This window comes from Microcebus murinus, chromosome 15 (assembly GCF_040939455.1).
Source record: "Microcebus murinus isolate Inina chromosome 15, M.murinus_Inina_mat1.0, whole genome shotgun sequence".
NCBI classification, from domain to species: domain Eukaryota; kingdom Metazoa; phylum Chordata; class Mammalia; order Primates; family Cheirogaleidae; genus Microcebus; species Microcebus murinus.
In genome coordinates this window covers 66,667,954-66,683,190 of record NC_134118.1, presented here as the reverse complement: position 1 = coordinate 66,683,190, position 15,237 = coordinate 66,667,954, and the positions used below count along the sequence as shown (strand labels likewise).

Genomic DNA, 15,237 nt, shown 5'->3' with positions numbered 1-15,237 from the left:
GGCATCACAGGGGGAGGGGGCTGAGTGTACCAACTCAGGTCTCTCTTTCTCTTCTTATGAAACCACCAGTCCTACTCCCATGACCCCTTAATCCATTAATCCATGAATGGATGAATCTATTAATGAGGGCAGAGCCCTCATGACCCAATCACCTCTTAAGGGCCTCACCTTGCTATACTGACACAGTGGAGATTGAGTTTCAATGTGAGCACGGACAGAAACAGATGTCCAAACCGTAGCAATTATCTACTGTAGGAATAAGACACCTCATGTGGTGTAATGAAAGGAGTCTTGCATTAGGAGTGGAAGAACCCGGATTTCAATCTTAGCCCAGTATTTCTGGATAGACTTGTGAACTTGAGGAAAATCACTATTTTTAAGGTTCAGTTTCCTAATCTGTATAATGTAACTATAATAATAATAGCCCCTTTGACTTTATGATATTGCAAATATCAATTTAGTAAATACAGGAGGAGATTCTTTGTACACTGAGAGGGCCTTTCCATGAGATTTAGCCATGCGAAAGCAGGGACTGTATTTTTCATTTTATCACTTTATACCCATGTCTTAGGGCAGTGCACTTAGTAGACTTTCAACAAACATTTGCTGAGTGAATGGCTAGATGAGAGAGCCAGAATCACTGTATGCATAGTTATTGAATCAAACTTTACTTAAACATATCCCATGGATAGATCATTTATAACATTCTTTCCTATAGACTATAATCATAAATTCAGAAGAAATGAAAGATAGGTTCAGGTTAGTCTTGGAAAAAATTCATTGAATTATCTTAAGTTGGTCCTGGAAAGACATACTATAATTTTAAAAAAAAAAACAATTTATAAAATAACTATGTAAGGTTTGCTATGTGCCATTATTCATTTATTCCTCATAACAACTCTATAAGGGAGGTGCTATGACTAGCCCCATTGTACAGAAAATTAAATAGAGTCACAGAAAGAGTAGGCACCTTGCCTTCAGTACCACAGCAAGGTGGACCCAGCAGTCCGAATGCATCTTTGTAACATCCTCCACACTGCCTGTCTCTGCGTGATGGACAGTTGTACATGCTGGGATGTTGTATGTGATGGGCATGTGAGGGAAAGACAGAGTTTTTTTAAACCCATTGTCAAAGGAAGCAAGGGAAATGGTAATGCTGTTGAGAGAAACCAAGAATGGGGATTTACTTTAGTGAGTAAACTCTTTAACACAAAATAAAAAGCTCTTTATAATCTAATCTCTATCTACTTTTACACCTTCACTTTATACCTCTCCTCCATGTACACCCATGTTATATCCATAACTGGAAGTGTTTTCTAAGATATATTGTCTTTCTCTCTCCCCCTCACCTCCTTCACTTGGTGTCTACTGTTGCTTCTGCAGCCCACCCCACATCTCTACCCTCACACACCTTTTAGCAACACTGAGCTCAAACACCACTTCCTCTGTGATGGTCTCCCACACAATGGGGAAAAGTAATAGAGAGAAGTAATTTTTTCTATAGTACTTTTGAGGACTCTATTATAATGATCATACCATGTTGCCTAATAATCACACTCAACTTTGAAAGCTTCATATTGTTGAAAAAATAATTAGCCTTAAAATGAAAGGGTGCTATTTTCCCTACAAAGGGTGAAGACATTCTGTCTTCCATCCTAATGTTGAGACTTTCTATAGTAATGAAGATTGATAATATCTTAAAGTTTATTCAGTCTTTCTCCCTTCTACATCATCTCCAGTTAGAAATAAGGACATCTCGGCTCTAAGAAAAAAACAGCAACTTAGTTCTCAAGTTTATAGAACTTGCTAGTTATAGGACTGCTCCTGGGTGGACACACATTCATGAAATATATTTTGCAATACAATGCTAATATTTATTGACCACTTACCATATATGAAGTAGGTACCAAACACTCTACATGAAAGTCATACTTATGCATAGTGTAATCATTGCTAAAACTACCAGAAGAAGTAACTCATCCAAAATTATATAACTAGTAATGCATGGGACCAGGACTCAAACCCAGTCTAATCCCCAAACTTAAGCTTTTTATCTCTTTACTTTAGGGCTGCCAACTCTACTTATTCTTTTACAATAAGTGAGCAAAGGGAAATATCTTTATTGTGAAATTCTAATCAGTATCAGCACCTGAAAAGGATCTGTGTTTAAGTCAGTAGGTCGGTTCTTACTTAGCATATACAGCCAATGCCACAGGAAGGGAAACCCTTAGAGGAGAAGGCAGGAGATAGCAGGAAAAGAAGTTCACCAATGGAGTGAGTGTGTGAGTAGAAAGGAACAGAGAGAATCCTTTCTGCTTTGCAAAACTCTGCTAATATTACTAGAGTAAAAATATGACTTCCAATATGTGCACTAAACAGAGGGACATATGAGTGGTTTGTGTGTGGGGGTTATTACTACTTGTTTTTAGCACTTTATTCATGTAATCTTAAGACAGAAAGTGAAGACATGCATTGCTTGCAACAAAGATTCAGATTGTGTTATCTGTGCTTTAAACATCACAAAGCACTCTGTAAATAGAAGCTGCCTTCCCTAATCTAATAAATAGGGTCAGTAGAGGCAATACAATTAAATGATGAGTTTAGCAGTATCTCAGGCCTTTGCTCTTCTAATCCCTGGGTGAAAAAGTCATTGATAAATTCTTCAAAAGCCTTTTTTCTGTTTTTTTCTCAGATCAAAGGTAACAGTGAGCTATAGGGATATTATGCTTGGTAATTGCAAAACTAGAGACTGGAGGTAGGAAGTCAGCTCGGATACCATGGGAGCTTACCCATGGTACAGTAGCTGTAAGGCCAAGATGCAAGTATTTAATCAAGAGATTGGAGGGGGTTCTTTTCATGTGAGTATGTAGCAAATCAGGGGAATTTCTGCCTAAAAGGACAATTTACTAAAGTTCCATACTTCCCTTGCCATAAAAGGTAGAGACACAGTGAAGAACCTTCTCAGGAGTCACATCTGAGCTTGTGAGCTTTATTTACTTCACACAAACTTGTGTATAAGTGACAGCTACAATTTTACATAAATCAATTAGTTTAAATGCCATTTTTCTTTAAACTATTTGCGAAATGTCCTCATAAATCTTCCCCTTTCCTTTTTAGTAGAAGGGAACAGTACAGTAAGAAAAAATAGTCCTGTTAGCTCAAGTAGCAGGGTCAGCAAATGCCAGGTCGTAATGGATTTTTTTTAACATCTTTACGATGCTACCCATTGCTCATCCTGTGCTTCAGTAGTTGAGAAATATGGCAATTATTAGCCAAACAGACAGGATCCCAGGGCTCTAAACGCACAGAGACTATAATTTTCCAAGCATTAGAGCCCATATCCTGTTGTCCTCGGTACTCGGAGGTCACCAGCACTTTACTCCAGGATTTACATTTCATTCTTTGTGACAAACGAATGTGAGACCTTTAATGGATTCCATAATGCCCATTTTGTACTTCTGCTTTGTCCCTTACTTGCCTCTCACTGGCTTCGCCCACAAGAAGTGGAATTGTCTGTCTGGGAGCAGAAGGGGTGGGAGTAGAGGCACAGGATAAAGACTGATCTGGATTCAGTGGGGAAAAAAATGACTTTTAGAGATGACATTCATATTTAGTCTCTAATCGGAGGCTTTGAAGATTGAGGAAAAGTTATTTAAGGAGGTGATGCATTTTATGTTTATTATTAAAGAAAACTTTTACTGTATTTTTAAGTATTATAGGTTTTTTTTGATGAAGCTAGTTTAATTACATAAATCATCTTTTAAAAATTGTAAAAGGTGGTATATATAAAAATGAGCAATTTGAATAAATTTCATTTATTTACAAGATAATCCCATTAAAACACCAATTTCTGTAATCTTTAAACATTCATGCAATTTAATAATTATTCCACTATCCATCCAATTATTATAGCAAATCGTTTTATTTGAAATAAAATGGAACATTGACAAGAAACAGGTAGATACTTCCTTTCTGCCAAGCTATTATTTAGCATTTTTAAAGCAAATTGTATAAGCTTTCCAAGAGTCTTCCCTTACTATCTAAGGAAGATAATATATAAAAGTAAGATGTTTGCTCAGGATGTTATCTTTGTTCCTTCAGTCCCTAGGATATTCTTTAGGGCATAATTGCTGCGGAGAGTAATTTTTCATAAATAGTATATGATGTATTCTATAGCGTTGAGATGAAATTCATGTTTAAATATGCAGAAAGATAGACTAGTATATAATGTTTGTTTCCAATTTGTTCTTTTTCAGCACAGCAGGATGCTAATAATAGGGCAGGGAAAGGATACAATGACTTCTCAAGGTAGCTTCCAACTCTTGTTTCCTACTTACTATAATATGAAGTGGCAAGCCAGTTGAAACATACAGGAATCATTTTGAAACAAAAAAGAACACATCTGTTGCAGATGTGCATATATTTGACATTTTTTATATAAAACAGTAAGACATTTTTAATTATGTCTTTGGCAAATCATTACTACCCTAGAGCTGATTTTTCTATAGGTGGTCTTTAGTATAGCAATAATCTCCTAGGAGCTGCTGGGTAATTCTTAGTTGTTCTCAAGTTAATTGTGCACAAAAGGCATGGTAGAAGAGTGTGCCAGACAGGAATCCACAGGGTTGCTTTTTCCCATTGTTATTTTAAGATGAGATCATTGCATGACCTTGGACAAGATAAGAACATTATCTACATTCATTCATGTATATACCCAGGGACTACAGCTGAGGACACAGTGGCCTCATAGATCTTACATTCTAGTGAAGGGGGATGGAAGATAAATACAAATATGAATATTTAAATAAGATCATTACAAATTGCCATTGGTGCCCCGAAGGAGTAAACTTGCTACCATAAGAGAGAATGAAAAGGGTGGATCTGTTTTAGACTGTGGATTTCCAGAAGATATCAATTGGAAACTTTTAAGTGCAAAGAGACCAAAAACCACGACATATGAAAACATCTGGTCAACTTTTCTCTGGAGCTTGTTGCTATGGGGTCATAGCTGTGGAAGAGCTTTAAAAAATTGAAAATGGAATATAAATGTACAATGTTGTGAACATAAGGGAGAGTAGAGGGATGGTTTTCCTTCATTATTCAAAGAATTGCATGTATGCAGATGAACAAGCTCAGTGTTCCACTAGGATAGAAAAGGGGATGGAACAGGATTCAGGAAGTGACTTCAAATTCAAGAACTTTGTTTGATAATACAATTGGGCACCATATGATATCACCTAAAGTCTAGCTCTGTTATTCTAGTTTATTAAATTATTTGGTTTGATGTTACTATTTAATATACTAAAATCCATTATAACATAAACATATGCAATTTTTGTGTCCCTGAATTTTATCATAGGGTTATTTAAGTTTTTAAAGATTTAATAAACACTAATATAGACAGCCAAGCAGAAGCACAAAAACATTTTTCTCTCACAGCAGGATCCATTTAATTTAATCTTGGAATGTATGATTTATCCTTTAAAAGGGATACTATTAGGAAAAAAATGAAAAACACCATCCATGGCCATACACTACTATAAAACAGTGTATTTGAATATTTTAAAGACATTACATTTGGTCCAAATAGAAGGAGGCTTTTTCCTTTTGCTGACAATATGAAGCATATGCTGGGAATATGAGCCATAATTAAGCAGTAAGAGACAACAGGGTGTGTGTGTTGTGTTGGGAATGTGCCACGTACTGGGTGTGTAAAATGTGAGGCCAAAAAGAGAGAAGCCCACAGCCACCATGGTGGTGGCAAAATTCCAACTCAACATATGAGCATATGCCTTGCAGCAAGCTTTTGCCATATTAACATGCCCTCATTATAAACACTACACTGTATAGTATATTACTTACTGTACTCTATAGTGTAAGAACATGTTAAATCTTTTTAATTTTAGCCAAACTAAAAAAAAAATACAAATTCCATATTGAGACCTTTTCTTCTCTTTAATGTTTTGAAGGGTTTGCTTTACTTAATTTCCTATACTTTAAAAATATGCTTCAGTTGGGAATGTAGTGTCTCTGCTAATTGCCAGAGTATGCTACTGGAAAGTACAGAGGTGATTTGAACCCAACAGGGAAGTGCTAACTCAGAGCTAACTCAGAGTTAAACTTTGAACACTTCAGCACAATTGAAAACTAAAGTCATTTGTTTTGCTTCTCAAATTTCAGAAAATAGACTTGACCCTCTGAAGTTCTTAAATACCACAAACATAAATCTTACTCCAAAGACCTCTTGAGCTTTTAAAAATGGTACATCAAGTAGTAGCACACACCTTATTCCTTTGGGAGCAGAATTCATTCATAACATGCTACATTAAAAAAGGAGTTCCCAGGACTGCCAACCTTACAGGAGAGGTTGAGTGGTAGTATATTCCTCCTACATAAAAAAAAAAAAAAAAAGTAGTAACACACAAAAAAATTCAAGTTTACCATTTTCTTGTTACACTTAGGAATATGTTTTGAGAAATGGACAGAAAGTGATTTGCGTTTTACTTTAATTAACATTGCGATTTTGATTTTGAGTCAGAAATGGCATAAGCAAATTTTTGTCTTTTAATCAAGTTCTTTAAAAAGGCACTGTTGCAAGGGAGATCTTCAGGGAAAGTTTTAAGAATTTTTGAGGTGCAAAATCAAAGGAGCATCCTACAGTTGCAAGGCTCTATTATTCCAATTGGTTAGTCATGTACCTTTCTAATACTTAAATTCTGATCAGGAATGATAGTGAGCAGCACATGCTTTATAATGCAACTACATCTAGCCTGTACAGAAACATTTTTATTAGGTATTTTGGTTCTATTGGGAAAGAGCAGAATTAAATGAGACAATATTTATGGTCATGTATAGTCATCAAAATGTCAATACTCATTGAAATAGAATGAATAATAGTATTGGTATGACCTAGCCTGAGAAGAACGAAAGAATTACAAACTGTTTATAAAACTTGAATTTGGAGAATCTGTTATAAAAAGAGAAGGAGAAAAGAAATAGAGAAAAATATCAAACTGTATCCCAAATCTATATACATATTTTTTTTTCTTTTTGAAACAGGGTCTTGTTCTGTCCCCCAGGCGTTGGATTCTACCACAGCCACCTGATTTTTAAATTTTTTTGTAGAGAGATAAGGAGGTCTTGCTATGTTGCCTAGGATGGTTTCAAACTCTTGACCTCAAACTATCCTCTTGCCGAGGCATCCCAAAGGATTAAAGGGGTGAGCCACCATACTTAGCCTCTAAAATCTATATTCCATATTATATTTTCTAGAACATTTTTTGTTTTTGTAATAAACTTCTTAAAATGTGTTCATAATTAAAAATCTGGAGATGTAATTTGAATTTGGAAATATAATGCATGTAACCTGGTTGCAGTATATGAACTGTATTTCTATAAATGAAGTGAAGAACAATTCTGCTTATCAGGATGCTTAAAATTTGGTAAATTAGATTGGACAATTTATAGGAGATTGTAATATAAAGTGGGAGTAGGTGAAGTGCCCTCAGAAACAAATGTGGGAATTCAAAGGAGGGCAATATCCCTGCCTAGCAGAGAAGTGAGGAGGAGTTTTTTGGAGGAGGTGATATTCAAAGGTGGCGTTTCAAATGTGAGTGGGCTATAAATAAGTAGAGAAGAATATATTTGGGCAGAGTGATCAGACAACATTCGGTTGAGTCAAGAGTAGCCTGGAGGGAGAGGGTAAGTACCAGGTCTCCCTGGAAGTAGGTAGCTAGAAGTTGGAATAGCAGAGAAGAAAAGGCTCTTGAGATCATTGCTTTGAATCCCCTAATTTCCAGATCAGAATCCAGTACCCCAAGAGTTGGTGGATAGCTCTAACATACACACGGAATAAGCACCAACCTAAACGTGCTGACTTCATAGTCCTGTGCTTTGTTCATGCTGTGAAATGATTTGAAAGGCAGATTGAAGAAGTATTTTCTTTTAGTGGCAGTGGAAAGACTAGGAAAGGTTCTGCCAGAGGTAGGGTGAGAGAGGCCCTTTTGGAAGGTTCTTCCAAAAGTTGTATGTAGGAAGGACTGGACACTTTGGTCAGATTATGTCCAAAAGCAACTAAATATATTAATGGAGATAGAAACATAGTGGATTAATAAAAAAGGTATTTGGGGTGCACTTTTTACATATAACATGAAATAGTGGAAGGTAATTCCCAGACCTAAGGAATCAATGATACAGTTCCTGGAGAATCTGAATTTTCCCATGCTTGGAGACAACCTCCCCACACATCTGCTCTCTGTCTCCTTCTCTCTCAAATGTAGACCATGGTCTTGAGAAAAATAAAATATACATCAAAAGAGATAAATAAATCATCAGAGAGAAATGGGGAAATGGAGAAATATGAAGATATTTTTATTCTTAGATATCCTTACTTGTTATTTTAAAGTGAAATAAAATGAAAACTAGTCATTCACAGAGGGAATAAAATAGTTAAACATTATGAAAACTTGTAAAGCCAAATGAAAGTCCAAACTGTCAGATTTTGGCTTGAACAAAATTACCAAGCTATATCTGGCATATGAGGAAATCATGGAGAGAGTTTCTTTAGGGATATCCACTTTCTGTCCATAGCATTTGCATCACACTTGTCTTAAATAACAGAGCCACTTGATAAAGTAAAGATGCTGCCATAGAAATTTATCCTTTAGGCTGGAGCTCCATTGCCAGGCTTTTCCCTTCTCTCATATGGCCACATGTGTGTTGGTCACTTGCTCCTTACTCCCCACAGAGAGCTTCAGCCAGGGGGAAAGCAGGTGTATGCAACAAGTAATACAAGACTCACTCCCCTCTTTTTGTAGCACTGGAGTGCAACTGAAAGGATTCCTGGCAGAACATTTCACAGGAGGAGCTCTGTGTCTTTTATGGGCAAGGAGGGATAAGAAAATGAGCAAATAATTAAGGAAACAAACTGAGGGGAAAGTGAATTAATGTGAATAAGCTGAAAAACGAAGAGAACAGTTTTTGCAAAAGAGTTAACTTTTAGCGTGCAAGTAAGGAGGTCCGTCATCATTGCAGTGTCATTCCTGTGCCCCATTTGCTTTTGTTCCGGATTGGAAAATAAAATTTCCTCTGGAAAATAGGGGAAAATTGTACATTCTTGACTCACCATAATTGAGCCTGAAAATTTCAATGCTGCTTAGATGGAAAATGTCAGAGAAAACACAATGCTGGTGTAGTTCAAGTACCAGATGTGAAGCATTTGCTCAGCAAAATACATCTTTCAAGTAGACTAAAAAATACAAACAGTGAGATATGAATAGTTTGTAACATTTCTTTACTTTTTATATTATTTCAGACTTGCCTAAGTTTAGCACAGGCATTTGAAGCCTATTATTTAGATTCTTAAACATGAATTTATTCAAAGATGATTTAAAGTAGGACATTTTATAACTGTCAAGATTTAGGAACGTTTTTGTGATTGCATAGTTAATTCCATATAATTCTTTGTTAATGCTGGACCTCAAGTTACACAAGCACAATGGAGGAAAACTCGAAGAAGCCCTGGCTTAGATAATGAGAAGGGTGTTCTGATGACATAGTAATGATGACAATAGTCAGTGTTTACTAGTGGTTACTAGGTGCTTGGCATTCTACAGATGCTGCACATGCGACATTCAACTGCGCGTGGCCTCATATTTAAGGGTGTATTTTTATTTGCTAAAATCTTACAACCCTACTCATATTAGAAATAACAGAAAGTGAGGTTAAAGATCTCTCCCCAAATCATAGAGTTGGTGAGAAGTGAGTTGGAACTTGGAACTAAGATCTCTTGTATTTCAGAGCCCATCTTTTAACTTCTACACTATAATTTAATGGGCTCTAATGAAACAATGCAGGAGTTCAATGTGCAGAAAGACTTAATGACAAAAATGGTAGGCAGAATTTATCTCTGACAATGGTAGTTGAATACTGGAAGAATGCTGAAAAGTGAAGTTTAGTTTTCTTTGAATTTTGATTTGACATATTTATTGTTTCTTTGTAGAAGGATGGGTTTCCCTTCAACTTGATTTGAATAGACACTGAATAAGCACAGCTGCTTTATTTTAACTTTGGCACAAATAGGAATGTGTGTAAAGTTTCGAATGAAAATGAGTAGAAATTCTTTTGAGAGAAATAGAGCAATTGGAATAGAGTTGTACTGCTAGTGAAAAGAAACATATTCTTACCGTAAACCCCACTAGACTAAATACTTTATGTGAAAGAAAGAAATAAGTTAACAATCAATTTGTCATTATATGCCCCATAATAGGGCCAGCACTGCCCTAGCAATATGGAATTTAAAGGGTAGGGATAAAGTATGATGCTGATTCACAGAAAGTTCAAGAGGGGTATACACATAAGAGGACGTATGTCATTAAATAGCAAGGGAACTAAGATGATGGCCTCAAGAACCAGGCTGTCTGGATTTAATTTCCTGGTGTATCACTTAGTAGTAGTATATCTCTTTTATCAGTTTTATCATCTCTAAAATGGAGATGATAATAATCACAGTTTCTGTTGGGAAATTCACTTTTAAAAATCCGCCAATCAGAAATCATCTCCACAAAGGTAGAAGAGAAAGAAAACAGTTTCATTATTGAATAAGCATTTAAAAATAACATGATGTGCACCACAGGAAATCTGTTAAAAGAGATTGAAATGATGGATGGAAATTTTACCCTTTTATATAGCCATGCAGATATAATTCGTTACATACATGTTCTCAAGGTGAATAATACCTAATCCTCAAGTAAGAGGACTTGCCAGTACCACTTGTCACACCATAATTCATCTTAACTTTACCTGGTAATTGGGATGACCATCTGTGTTAGTTAATTGGCTTTCTCTAGAGAAAAAAATAAACTTCTCATTTGTATGACAAGGGGTAGTTTTGCAATTGAAGTTAGGCTCCTGCCCTCCCACAGAAATTGGAAGATAGGGGTGCTTTCTTCCTTGATAAATACATTTCAAAGAGATGGCTTCCTAGTCCTTGAAAAAGGCATTCTGGGTCCTACATTTGGAATAAGGCTTATTTAGCTATAAAAGATCTATATACATTGCAATGAGATAGAGAACAAACTTACCCGTTTTCTAAAGTGAATGCTCTACAAAAAAAAAAAAAAAAAAAAAAGCACAAGGCTTGAGAAGATTCTTTCCTTATTTTCAATACAGTGAATTAAACCACTTATTTTAAATTTTTATTTGTCCTTATACTTATCAAATATAGAAGGTTTTTGAAACAGTGAATGGGATATCTTAAATACTGCAAAATACGATTGCTACTATTCTTATATCGTTATTATCATTACTATTGATTATAATAATTGTATAATCAGGGTGTGTATGTGTGTGTGTGTGTGTGTGTGTGTGTGTGTGTGTGTGTGAAATAAGCACCAAAAAGAGATGAATATTGGAATATCATCAAATATTGGATATTGGATAACATCAACAGATGTTAGAAAATGGAGCTGTAAACAGGCCAGTGAGTAATTGTTGGATATCTGAGGAGTGGAGAGAAGTATGTTATAGATGGGAGGATTTTCAGACATTGATGAAAACATTAATGTCTGCCAGCAGTGAGAATGTTAGATTCAGAGAATGTATATAAATGAGTCTGACCTCAGGGAAAGGCAGGATTGGGGGATAATGAGAACAAGAGGAGAGTTTGCTGGGGTATCGTTACAGAAATCTTTAATTATGAAATTTAGATTTGATAAAGTGGAAAAGTATCATGGAGAAGATGACAGTGGAGCAATGTGCTGAAAGTAGTTTTTTAATATGCAAAGTCTCACAGTTTGGGTGCTTATAAAATGAACTTCATGAAAACAAGATTATCAACCAGTGTATGTTAAGTAACATGTGTGAGCATAAGGTCCTGGCTCAGGCAGTGGCAAAGGAAATGAAATGGAAGAAGAGAATAAATTCAATGTCAGAGAAGAGGAACAGAAGGAGTCAGAGTGACAGAAAAATGCCCAGCCTAGAAGAAAGCTTAGAGAGTAATGGCTTTAGACAAATAAATAACAAAGAAGAGCATCAGGACACTGCATGTCCTCCTGTTTGGAAAGTTGGGCTGACAATCAAAACAGAAGGAATTGGACAAAAGCCACAAAAGGAAGAGCTAACAGGTATCAAAAGACTTTATTTTTTAAGTTGAGTTATTGTATGAATTGATTGATGGGACAGATATTAAATTTATACAACGTAAAAACATAACCACAAATGAAAGTCTTCCTCACTGATTTCCACGGGGCGATTAGTCAAAGAGTCTCTAGCTGGCTCATAGGAGCCCTCTCTCCTTCTCCAGCACTGTCACGTAAGAAGATAGGTACAATTGTTGGTATGAAAATAAGTGAAGATGAGAGGAAGAACACATTCATGACTTAGGAAACCGTCTCGTCTGTTCACACCGTGAGTCTGCAATCACTTCACAGAGGAGGGTTGTGATTTTTAATCGTAGCTTTATGCAGGACTGAGCACTTGGTCTGGTGTTGGTTCTCCATAAAGCGTTGATGAAGTGAACTGCACTAGTGCAGTCATGTAAGAAGCGTGCTGACTTATGAGAATTAGTGCTCAGGAGGGAGTTCTAGGGCAGCAAAGGCAGTTTGCTCAAGATTCCTGAGCAACACCAAGGGCAGAATAAATCTACAATGGGTTAAGGTCCTGTGGCGATTTATGTTTTTCCAAAACAGTTTGCAGAATAAGAGTAGAATCAAAGAAAGCTGACAGTAGAGTTAATACAAAATTGGGATTTGTATGGAATATTCAGCGGAATGTCAAAAGAAGGAAGAAGTTGGTTTTGAACAACTGTAATATAGCCCCACCCCATTCAACTCTCTATTTGCAATTTAAGGGAATTTCTCATCACTCTTCCCAGCAATAATTGTAGGTACCTCATTAAGCTGCCTCTAAATTGTATTGTATGAATATTTTATAAGGCAATTTTCTTCATCTAATCATCATATTGAGATTGATTAAAGAGAAGGGAAGGATTGGTTTATTTCTGATATCTGTACTATTTGTTGTTGTTTAAAGCTGTTTTCCTTTCCTCTGAAGAATTGAATTTTATTATCCTGAGGATGCACATGCTTTATTCAAATTTGTCTATTTGAAATGGCAAATTCAGTACTGCTTCCTAACAATGAAGTCTCAGAGGAACATTCTTTTTTTAATGTTATCAAAATTTTTTCTTTCCATCACAAGAAAAAAAAAATGTTATGACTGGCCAAAGTACATAGGTGTTGGCAAACTATCCATCATATATAGAAAATTTCAAATTATTTATATTTTTAAGGATCTGTCCTTGCTAAGAAGAGTAAGAGTGTTCAAGAAAAACAAATATGGTCAATATTCAAGGTGCATTTCTTTTCCAACTTTTAATAACCCCATTCCTCCTTTATCTCCCTTTGTTTAGAGATAGTAATGCAATTTGATATCTAAGAATAAAAAAAACAAAAAAACAAATCGAGACAAAGACAGAGGCAGCAACTGTGTTTCTAGCGGTATTGGGATGAATTAATAAGAAGGAAGAAAAGGATAAAGAAACCTTCTTCAAAAAACATTATCTTTTTAAACCCCAGTACAAAGTAAAATGTCTTTAATTACTAACCATTGAGCTAGTATAATATTTTAAATAAACAGCTACAATTTTTCTGAAAGGGAATTTTTCCTAAACTGAGTAAGTGAAATGCATTTTCCTTGATGATATGGAGGATTTATGTTGTGATTTTTATGTATTTTAAGCTTTTAGTGAACCATTTGTCTTCATCACTTTTGGGATTAAAACAAAACAAAGGAAGTAATGGTCCCATTTACTCAGTTGGCTAGAACTATCTGGATTATGTTACTTTCCCAGATCAATCTTTTCAAGGAAATGTTCAGAATGACAATGGGTGTGGTGGAGGGTGAACAGATGGTGAGAGATTTAAATCTATCCAGACTCTCATAACATTTACCAAGAATAGAAGGCTTTGGGACAACCCAGTAAGGCAAGTAAAATGTGTGATGGTTTATCTTAAGTAAACACCATTTCACTGGAGCACAGGACAGAGAACAAAATTTGTATAGTTCAGGTAGAAAAATTTAAGAAGAGTACACTGAAGAATAAATCTAATAGTTTCAACTATATAAAACTATATTGCATATACTCAGGAAGTAGTGAGTTCTCTGTCATCTTCAGCAGCTAATAAAACAAATATATTATTCATAGAACCCTTATGGTATCTGAAATGCAATGGTATGTGTAAAAGTTTTTAACTTCTTTCTAAAGAAGTATAAATAATATTACTTTTAATGAATACAGCACAAAATTTTTTCAAAGTATATTTGCTTATAGGATATTAGATCTTATCACTATAAATTTTAAAAATTCATTCAAAAGATTATATGTATATATACTGATATGTATATATCATATAGTAAATATATATGCATTTTATTAATATATATAGCCAGTTTGTTTGCTAAATTATCCTTATTATTTTTTGAGGCTCTCATTCATAACAAATGACCAGATGAAAGGTAGTTACCCAATTATGCTAAAAGTTGCTCTTCTCATCAACACGTATTTTTAGGCTCAATTTGCCTGGCTTTCTTTATCCTTAGTCTGTGAAGATGTACCCTAAGCCAACTCATTTATATCATCTTCTGTATCTAACAAGTTCTGAAAAAAAATAAAATTAATAGGGTCAAAATTCTCTTGTGGGGTATTTAAAAGTATAGTTTTATGTGTTAGATGGCTGATTTTTTTGTTAGCTCCTATTTCCGGGGTATTTCTACATGAAACAAGCAGTCCAGCCATATTCAGCTACATACTGCAGTAAAATATGCATATGTTGTTTCCTCATGTGTAAGTTCAAAAGAATAAAAAAGAACCTACCTGAATTTCCACCCATCAGATGTATGAAACCCGGTTAATATAATCTTGACTAGAGAGTTAAAGAACTTTGTAAAAAGACTGATTTCAGAAACTCATAAGCCTACCACCAGAAATATCCTTCCTTAATATAAGATTTTACTCATCACAGATATTCACTTTATAGTATTTGGTGTACCCTGCCAGATATTGATAATCAAAGAGAAATCATTTCCTGCCTCCCAAGGGTTTACAAATTTAATTTTATGTTTAATAGTATGAAGAGGGAGCTTGTTTTAAGGGAAAAGATGGTAAGTTTTATTTTAGGCATATTTGAACTTTAAAGCAATGACAAAATAGACAGGTGTAGGAGTCAGAAGGTTGAGGAG

At 35.2% G+C, this 15,237-nt stretch overlaps 1 protein-coding gene and 1 non-coding gene across 7 annotated transcripts in view; both read left to right on the top strand.

Annotated features, from left to right (window-relative positions):
* Positions 1–15,237, top strand: part of TENM3 (teneurin transmembrane protein 3) — a 2,406,934-nt gene that overhangs the window by 543,031 nt on the left and 1,848,666 nt on the right. The gene's annotated exons all lie outside the window — the stretch shown is intronic.
* Positions 6,265–6,396, top strand: LOC142876831 (small nucleolar RNA U109). The gene has a single exon (XR_012923643.1). It is a non-coding gene; the product is annotated as a small nucleolar RNA U109 (small nucleolar RNA).